The sequence below is a fragment of the Heterocephalus glaber genome, unplaced genomic scaffold, assembly GCF_053883595.1.
Source record: "Heterocephalus glaber isolate CG9 unplaced genomic scaffold, H.glaber_assembly_v1.0 deba00000071, whole genome shotgun sequence".
Lineage (NCBI taxonomy): Eukaryota > Metazoa > Chordata > Mammalia > Rodentia > Bathyergidae > Heterocephalus > Heterocephalus glaber.
The window spans coordinates 29915768-29923577 of record NW_028258137.1 but is presented as its reverse complement, the minus strand read 5'-3'; the positions used below and the strand labels follow the sequence as shown (position 1 = coordinate 29923577).

Sequence of the window (7810 nt, the reverse complement as noted above, 5' to 3'; positions counted from 1 at the left end):
TGTAGTGCAGGTTCCAGCTGCTCTTCCCCTGAAGATAATCCCAGTCCTGATGGGAGGTGAAGATGACTCCAACTTACCCAGTACAGTGGTTTGGTGGTCTGGTGTCCTCTGCGTCTTTGTAGTGTGGAACCAGGTGGCTGTACAGAGGAGCAGGGGCAGGGTGGGGGTTTCCAGTGGATTGCTGCAGGCTGATTCGGCATGTTCTGTATGACTCGCAATGTTGCTATGGTGTCTGCAGACCTGCCTGTCTGCAGCAGGCTGATTCGGCATGTTCCACATGACTTACAATTTCTATCTTTGAGTGATCACATTATACATTCAAAAATATATCAATTAAATAAAATTTCAAAATTTTGCAACACTGTACTTTAAACTATTATTTTCCATCTTTTGTAGTACTTTTTGTCATAAAAGGTTTTCCTAATACTTTTACATTGCACATTTCTGGCACTTGGTATGTACTGAGAAACGCTGTCTGTAGTTGTGGTCAAGTCACAAACTAGGGGTCTCTGTGTTCTACAGCCTATGAGATAGTCTTTCTCAGTGAAACTTCCCTTATCCAGCAGTCAACAATCTCTGCAAATCTTGATTCAGAAGGCTCCTGTGCCAACCTGGAAGGAACAGAGTTTTAAATTTTCCTTTTCCTCTTCCTCAATAGTTCTTCACAAGGTCCTTGAGGGAGAGAACTTTTGCAGCCCCTTCCCCAGTGGTTATAGAAAAAAAGGGTCTAAGCAGGACTCTGTTCCTGCATCCCTGGAGACAGGCTCTCCTCATCTTGCCAGCTTCCCTCCATCTTTCTCATGAACCCCTGACAGATGTCCATGGAGAAGAGTATGATGTGTGTAAACGACCCTTGATTCTGTGGCTCTCCAGATTTTTACACTGTCATTCAGTTAGCCTGCATATGCTCTTTCTCTTGGCCTTTAACACTTTTATAAATATTTTAGAGGAATTCTCACAAGTATGGTCACATCAAACACCTGTGGGAGGAAGCTGAGCCAGTGCCTCTCCTCCACTGGTTTGTCTTCCTTTAGATTGCTACATAGTCATTCACCAAGCCACCCATGCAGAGGCAAATAACTCCCATGGTGCCTCTTGCATCATTCTTCTCCACCCAAGAATGATTGATTTATCTCTAACTCATGATGACACAGACTGATTTTGTTCAAAAAGAATATTTATCTCCCTATATTTATCACAGCACAAACATTACCCATCCTTGGACTCTTCCCAGTGCCAATAAAAAATTGTTCAGGATGTACAATAATATGTAGCTTTGATCAACAAACACCTTCTTTGAATACACCTGTGCTGACTGCTCCAGGCTCTCAAGGCTAGCTAGGCTTTCCATGCAGAGCTCTACGTGTTCATCCTGGGATGGCTTCTCCACTGCCTTCTTGGCCTGAACCTCAGTCCAGAAAGCAACTTCTTTGTCCTTCAGTCTCTGGGCTGCCTGGGTGGTGGTGCCAATCTCAAGATATCCTTCCTTTTGGTCATACTCTGGCCAGTGGGGCAGTCCCTCCCCATTAGGGTTCCTGGGAACAGAATCAAAGAGAAATTTTCCAATAACTCCACAGGCCCTATATTTTTCTGAGACTTTCTAGTTTCCCTCAGCTTGAAGCCCATGCAACCCCAGAGACAGGGAGATCCCCATCTCCTGGGATAGCTTATATATTTACAGTGAGCTCTCATTGTCACAGTGCCATGGTCTCAGGGGCTGAGTTTCATTACTTCAGCTGTAGAGGACACTATACCAGAAGATACGCTCAACCACACACCACCAACAACCCTGTTCTAACTTTTCCAAAAACCTCACCCATTCTGTACAAAGTTGGCCCAGAATTTCATCACCATCTTGCTGATCTTGTTGATCTCCTCTCTTGAGGCACCTTCTGTACAGAAGAATTTTAAAAAATAAGCCTTTAACACATGAAGGGTGGTTGATGGGCCACCAGCAATAGTGGCACTTGTAATTTGTTAGAAATGTAGTCTCTTGGCCTTTCTTTCATATGTAAGAGTCCAAAGACTGCATTTTAAGGGTATCCTGGCTTCTTTGTGTACACTAAAAGCTTGAGAAATATCTAGCCATGGACATGGATTCCATCCACATGCTTGCTGACTTTGTCTTCTGTGTCTACCTCTTGCCCCCATGATTACAATGTCACACAGCAGGGTTTCCTCTGCGTCATAGAATTGCTGGATGTTCTGGCATCCCTTTTTATTCTCCTACATACTCCCATATTTTCATAGATCCTGAAAAATATCTTATTTCCCAAGGTCCTAAGTAATCACTTAAGTGGGAGATACCCAGAGCTACACATCTGTCATGAACAGCCAAGAGATGGGTCAAAAGTCAAAAGGTATTGACAGACCAAATAAATTTATGATAGATTTCATTAAATATTATCTTATTAAATATATTTTAGGTGAAAATATATGATTTTTACATACATAGAATGATAGACATTCAGATGTTTAATAGGACCTTTGATTCAAGGTTAGCATTAATTTTAACTTTCTCCTCACTCTCATTATGATAGGCTCTAGTGAGAGGGAAATAGAGAAGTGACATTCTTGCCCTCAAGCAGGACCCTGCAGGTGACCCACTTCTCTTATTATAGATCAAGATCAGGGCTGTGTGGGTGACTATCATTGTGCCACATGAATACACATTGTCTTTCATGCAAGCAGCTAAAATGCTGTGTTCAGGCCAACATAGTTTAGCCCTGTGACAGAGAATTGGGAATTTAAGAGTAGAAGAGAAGGAGAAACTTGCTCAAGGCTGTCAACCAAAAACTGAAACTCAGGCCTCCTAACTGTTTAGTTCATAGCCAGAAAAGAGCCATTACCTTTTAAAAATGGAGCCTCAAGCACTGAGAAGATCTCATCCCCATGGTCTCCTACCACTGTCTAAGGTTTCAAGTTTGATGAGAAGCTTGGGTGATACTGGTACTCATACATGTAGATGGGGGCTCCAGCATCCGAGAAGACATGAATTATGTCCAATTTACATTGCCAGATACACACTTGGATGATTCAAGGTCTCTGTTTGTGCAGGAAACTGCTGGGTATCATCAGAGGACAGACAGAGAGTTTCTTGATGTACTTAAGGTTAAGCAGAAGTTGAAATAAAACTCAGATTTTAATGGGGTATGTATTTATTGACTAAAAGAATGAATGAATGCAATGCATCCAATAAACACACTAGATTTGCTTCACTCTTGAAATTCATTAGTGCTCATTCAGAGGAAGAATGTCTACAACCTGGTATGTATCTTCTTCATATTACTTTTGAGTATTTCTAGTGTTTTTCTCATCCATTCTGAGAAAAGTGAAACAAATCAAGTCCTTTATGAAAATGAGGATACTTAAATACAAATATATGCAGATATGAAACACTCTATCTCTTGTGTTTCAGGAAAACACAAAACTCAGGGTGAGCACAAAGCAAATATCTCCAAGCCCCAAGATTCTACATTTTCTGCTGACTGGATCATGACAGCCACAAATTTCTGCTTTTCTATGGCTAACTCATGGATCTCAAGTCTGTATAGCTCAGAGGGTAGCATTAACCATAGAGCCCACAAAGAAGTAAGACTAAGAAAAGGAAGGCCAATCCCCATTCAGGCTGGTGTTGCAATTTCTTTTTCTTGTCATGAATACAGTATGAAAAATTTAAAATGCAGAAAAAATTAAAAACAAAAACCACATGTTGAAACTTCAATCTGTAACTCAATAATTTTAGAAAGGAACTCAGAATCCAAGAGTAAAGCAAAGGACTGTTGTGAATGGGAGAACTTATTTTCGGCAGCATGCTACCCAAGATTCTTTTTAAAAACTTTCTACCTAAAACCGTGTAGATTTATAAATTTCCTGTAACCACATACAGGTTTTCAAAAGAAAGTAGGCCACAGGTTTAGAAAACAGCAATTATGAACAAGAAGAGAAATAGACAATAAGACATCATCAAGAGACCAGATATTCACATAATAGGAGATGAAGAAGAAAAAAAAGGGAAAGGGCTAGAAGATATATTTGAAGAAACTGTGGGTGAAAACTTCCCTAAACTGGGATAGATGCCAAAATATAGGTACATAAATGTGGAAAGCAAAAGGTTGAAATAACCTTCAGAGACCTCTGAGTCTCTTGAGAACATAATGAATCCTGGATATGCAGCTGGCACAAAAACAAGGATGGTTACTTGTAACGAGAGTGGTTAAATAGAAAAAGTTCAAATGTCTGTAATGCAAGAGAATGTTATTCCCGGAGTTGTAAAGGTACATTTGACCTTTTCCCTGGAAAATAATTAGTCACCCAAATTATGTGCTAAGGAGGGGTTGGGGGTTGTGGAAAAGGTATATAAAGGGCAATAAAGTGGGAAGAGGGGTCTCTCCTCTGCCTCTCTCTCCTTTTTCTTTTCCTCAGAGGTTTTGTTTTTCTTTCATCCTCTCCCCTCCTCTCAGGTACTGTTCGACTAGTGATGGCTGGCACCGTCACATAAAGCACAGAGGGTTCCAGCAAATTTCAGTAAAATAGAAGAGCACCAAATGCATATATTGAAATTTTCACAAATCAAAGACAAAAAAAGAGACTATTGAGAAATAAGATAGACATTGAATGCCTAGATGATGATCAGCAGATTTTATAGTAGGACTCTGAGGTCAGAAAAGAGTAGGATAATATACTTAATGCACAAAAGGAAAAGTATCTGCCAAACATGGAATACTGTATGTGGAACAGCTTCTTTCAGAGATGAGGGAAAATGACAACATACCCAAACAAAAGAAGCTTGTGAATTCATTCCCCCTAGACCTACATTACAGGAACTGCTAGGCAGAATTCTCTAAACTATAACAAAATATACTAATTAGTAGTGTGGAACATATGAAAGGACAAAACTCAATTTTAAATGAATCAGAACCATATTCTGAATACTGTAGTACTAGATGACAATATGTACAGGGATTTTATCCCCAGTACAATGGTTAAAAGAAAAACATTTACAAACAAAATTAGCTAAAATAAATCAACAACTACAGTTAAAAGAAATTTTCATCACAAAATGATATAAATTCTGACATTAAAAACATCATTGAAGGGGTGCCTAGTAGTGTGGAGTTGTTACATGCAATCAAAATTAACTTGTTGTCAGCTTAAAACAGACTGATATAACTGTAAAATGTTTTGTATAACCCTTATGGTAACAAAGTAAAAATCTTTATTTAGTAAAATCACATAGACAACATACATACATACACAGACACACAAATAACTAGACACAATTCAAAGCATACCACTACAGAAAACCATCAAATCACAGTGGAGTATGCTGAGAGAGGATGAAAGTAAAAATGTATTTATAAAGCAGCCAGGAAACACCTAATGAAATAGCATTTATAAGACCTTGTCTCTTGGTCATTATCTTAAATATACATCAATTAAGTTCTCCAATAAAATAATACAAAGTGACTGAATTTTTTAAAGACTTAAGTATTTATGATGACCCATCCCACCTTTTAAGACACAAATAGACTCAAAATAAAGCAATGGAAAACTTAGTATACCCAAATGGAAAACAAAAGATGATGTGGGTAGCTAGTTATAACAGAAAATGGAATGTAATCAAAAACTCTAAAAAGTGAAAATTAAAGACATTATATTCTGACAAAGGGGAGAATTTTTCAAGAGGCTATACCAATTTTAAATCTATTTGCACCCAAAACCAGAGAACCAAAATATACAAATATTAAAACATCTGAGCAAAAGTTAGATTACAATATAGTAATAGGAATGAGCTTCAATTCGCCATTTTTAACAATGGATAAAATATCCTTAGAGAAACATTGGATTTTAATGGCACTTGGGACCAAATAAACCTAACATAAATATACACAATATTCAATCCAAAATTAACATAATACAAATTCTTCTCAAGCTTCTCAAGCACACATAAAATGTTCTCCAAAACAGATCACACAATGGGGCACAAAATAAGACTATGTTAATTTAAGAAATCTGAAATTATAGCAAGCATTTTTACAAACAAAAGTGTAATGAACTTAGAAATTAACAATGAAAGGAATTTGGGAAAATTCACCATTTCATGGAACTAAAGTAACATACTCCTGAACAACAAATGAATCAATGGGAAAATTAATGTGGAAATGCAAAAATATTTTGAGACAAATGAAAATTAAAGTACAGAATAACAAAAATTATGGGATGCACCAAACCATAACTATGAGGAACATTTATTTCAATAGTACCTATATCTAAAAAGAAGAAAGATGCTATATGAAAAACCTAAGGTTATGCTGCAGGGAACAAATAAACAAACAAACAAAAACCTAAACCAAGCCCAAAGTTACTAGTAGAAAAGAAACAATAAAGATTGCATGACAGGGTATGGAGGTGGCCAGTTGTGCTGGAAACACAGAATCAGTCCACTGCAGACAGGCAGGTCTGCAGACGCGGTCCCAAGGTAGCCAGTTGTGCTGAACAGACCGAATCATCCAGCTGCAGACAGGCAGGTCTGTGGATGTGGTCACGAGGTCATCAGTCATGCTGAAAATACTGAATCAGCCCGTGCCCCAGTAGCAATCCACTGGACCCCCCCACTCCTTTGTACAGCCACCTGGTTCCACACTAAAAAGACACAGAGGACACTGGACCAACAGACCACTGTACTGGAGCTAATCAAGTTCTCAACATTTAAAGAATTCCTGTCCAGAGGTAGGGGCTTCTGAGCTGCCATCCCACTGCTCCTGGTCCAGAAGAAGGGGCTGCCCAGACAACATCCCTCCTGCTGCACCCAGCCCAGAGGAAAGGGCTTTTGGGCTGCCGTCCATCCCACCACTCCCAGCCCAGAGGCAGGGCCATCTGGGCCACCATCCCACTGCTCCTGGTCTAGAGGAAAAGGCTGCTGGGCCGCCATCCCTCCCACCACTCCCAGCCCAGAGGAAGGGGCTTTTGGGCCACCATCCCTACCGCTGCTCCTGGCCCCTGACCCACCTCTCTCAGCTCAGAGGAGGTGAGCCATGCAGACACCAACAGCAACCCCCTGCCTCCCCTGTTGAAATGACAAAACATGTAAATAACTCTCAAAACCAGACTTCCAGATTACCTACAGCAATCCCAAAGGGAAATGAGATGGAACACTCTGATACTCAACCACCTGGACCCACTGAACTGGCAACAAAAGGGGATCTGGAAAAAATGAAATCAGAAATAATTTCTCAGATAACAGTAGAAATTGTGCTCCTAGTGAAAGACATGGTTAGTAAATCCAGAGAGGAGCTCAGGAACACGATGGAATCACAACATAGGAAACAAATGGAATGTATAAAACAGATGCAAATAGATTTCCAGGACATGAAAAACTCCATTGAAAGTCTACACAGCAGAATGAGCCAATGTGAGAACAGAATTTCAGATATAGAAGATAAGATTGCAATTAATGACCAGGAAAAGAAAAATTGCTTCAAAATTATAAGGGAACATAAGAAATCAATCCAGGACCTGCTAGACAATGCAAAGAAGAATAACGTAAGACTGATCAGAGACAATGAAGAAACAGGAGAGAGGGCAGATGACTTAAAAAAACTCTTCGCAGAAGTAATGGCAGAAAACTTCCCAAGCAGGGGAAAAGAACTTGACATACAGATAAGTGAGGTATATAGGACTCCAAATAGCCTTGATCAAAACACATAGGCATATAATTGTTAAGATTCTACAAACTCAACAGAACAACAAAGTTCTACAAGCAGTTAGAGAAAAGAAACAAATCACATACAAAGGAAAGAACATCAGA

The 7810-nt window shown here is 39.4% G+C and overlaps 1 pseudogene; it reads right to left on the bottom strand.

Moving 5' to 3' along the window:
- Nucleotides 1–902: 902 nt before the first annotated feature.
- LOC101715447 (liver carboxylesterase 1-like) overlaps nucleotides 903–7810 on the bottom strand; it is a 35927-nt pseudogene continuing 29019 nt past the window's right edge.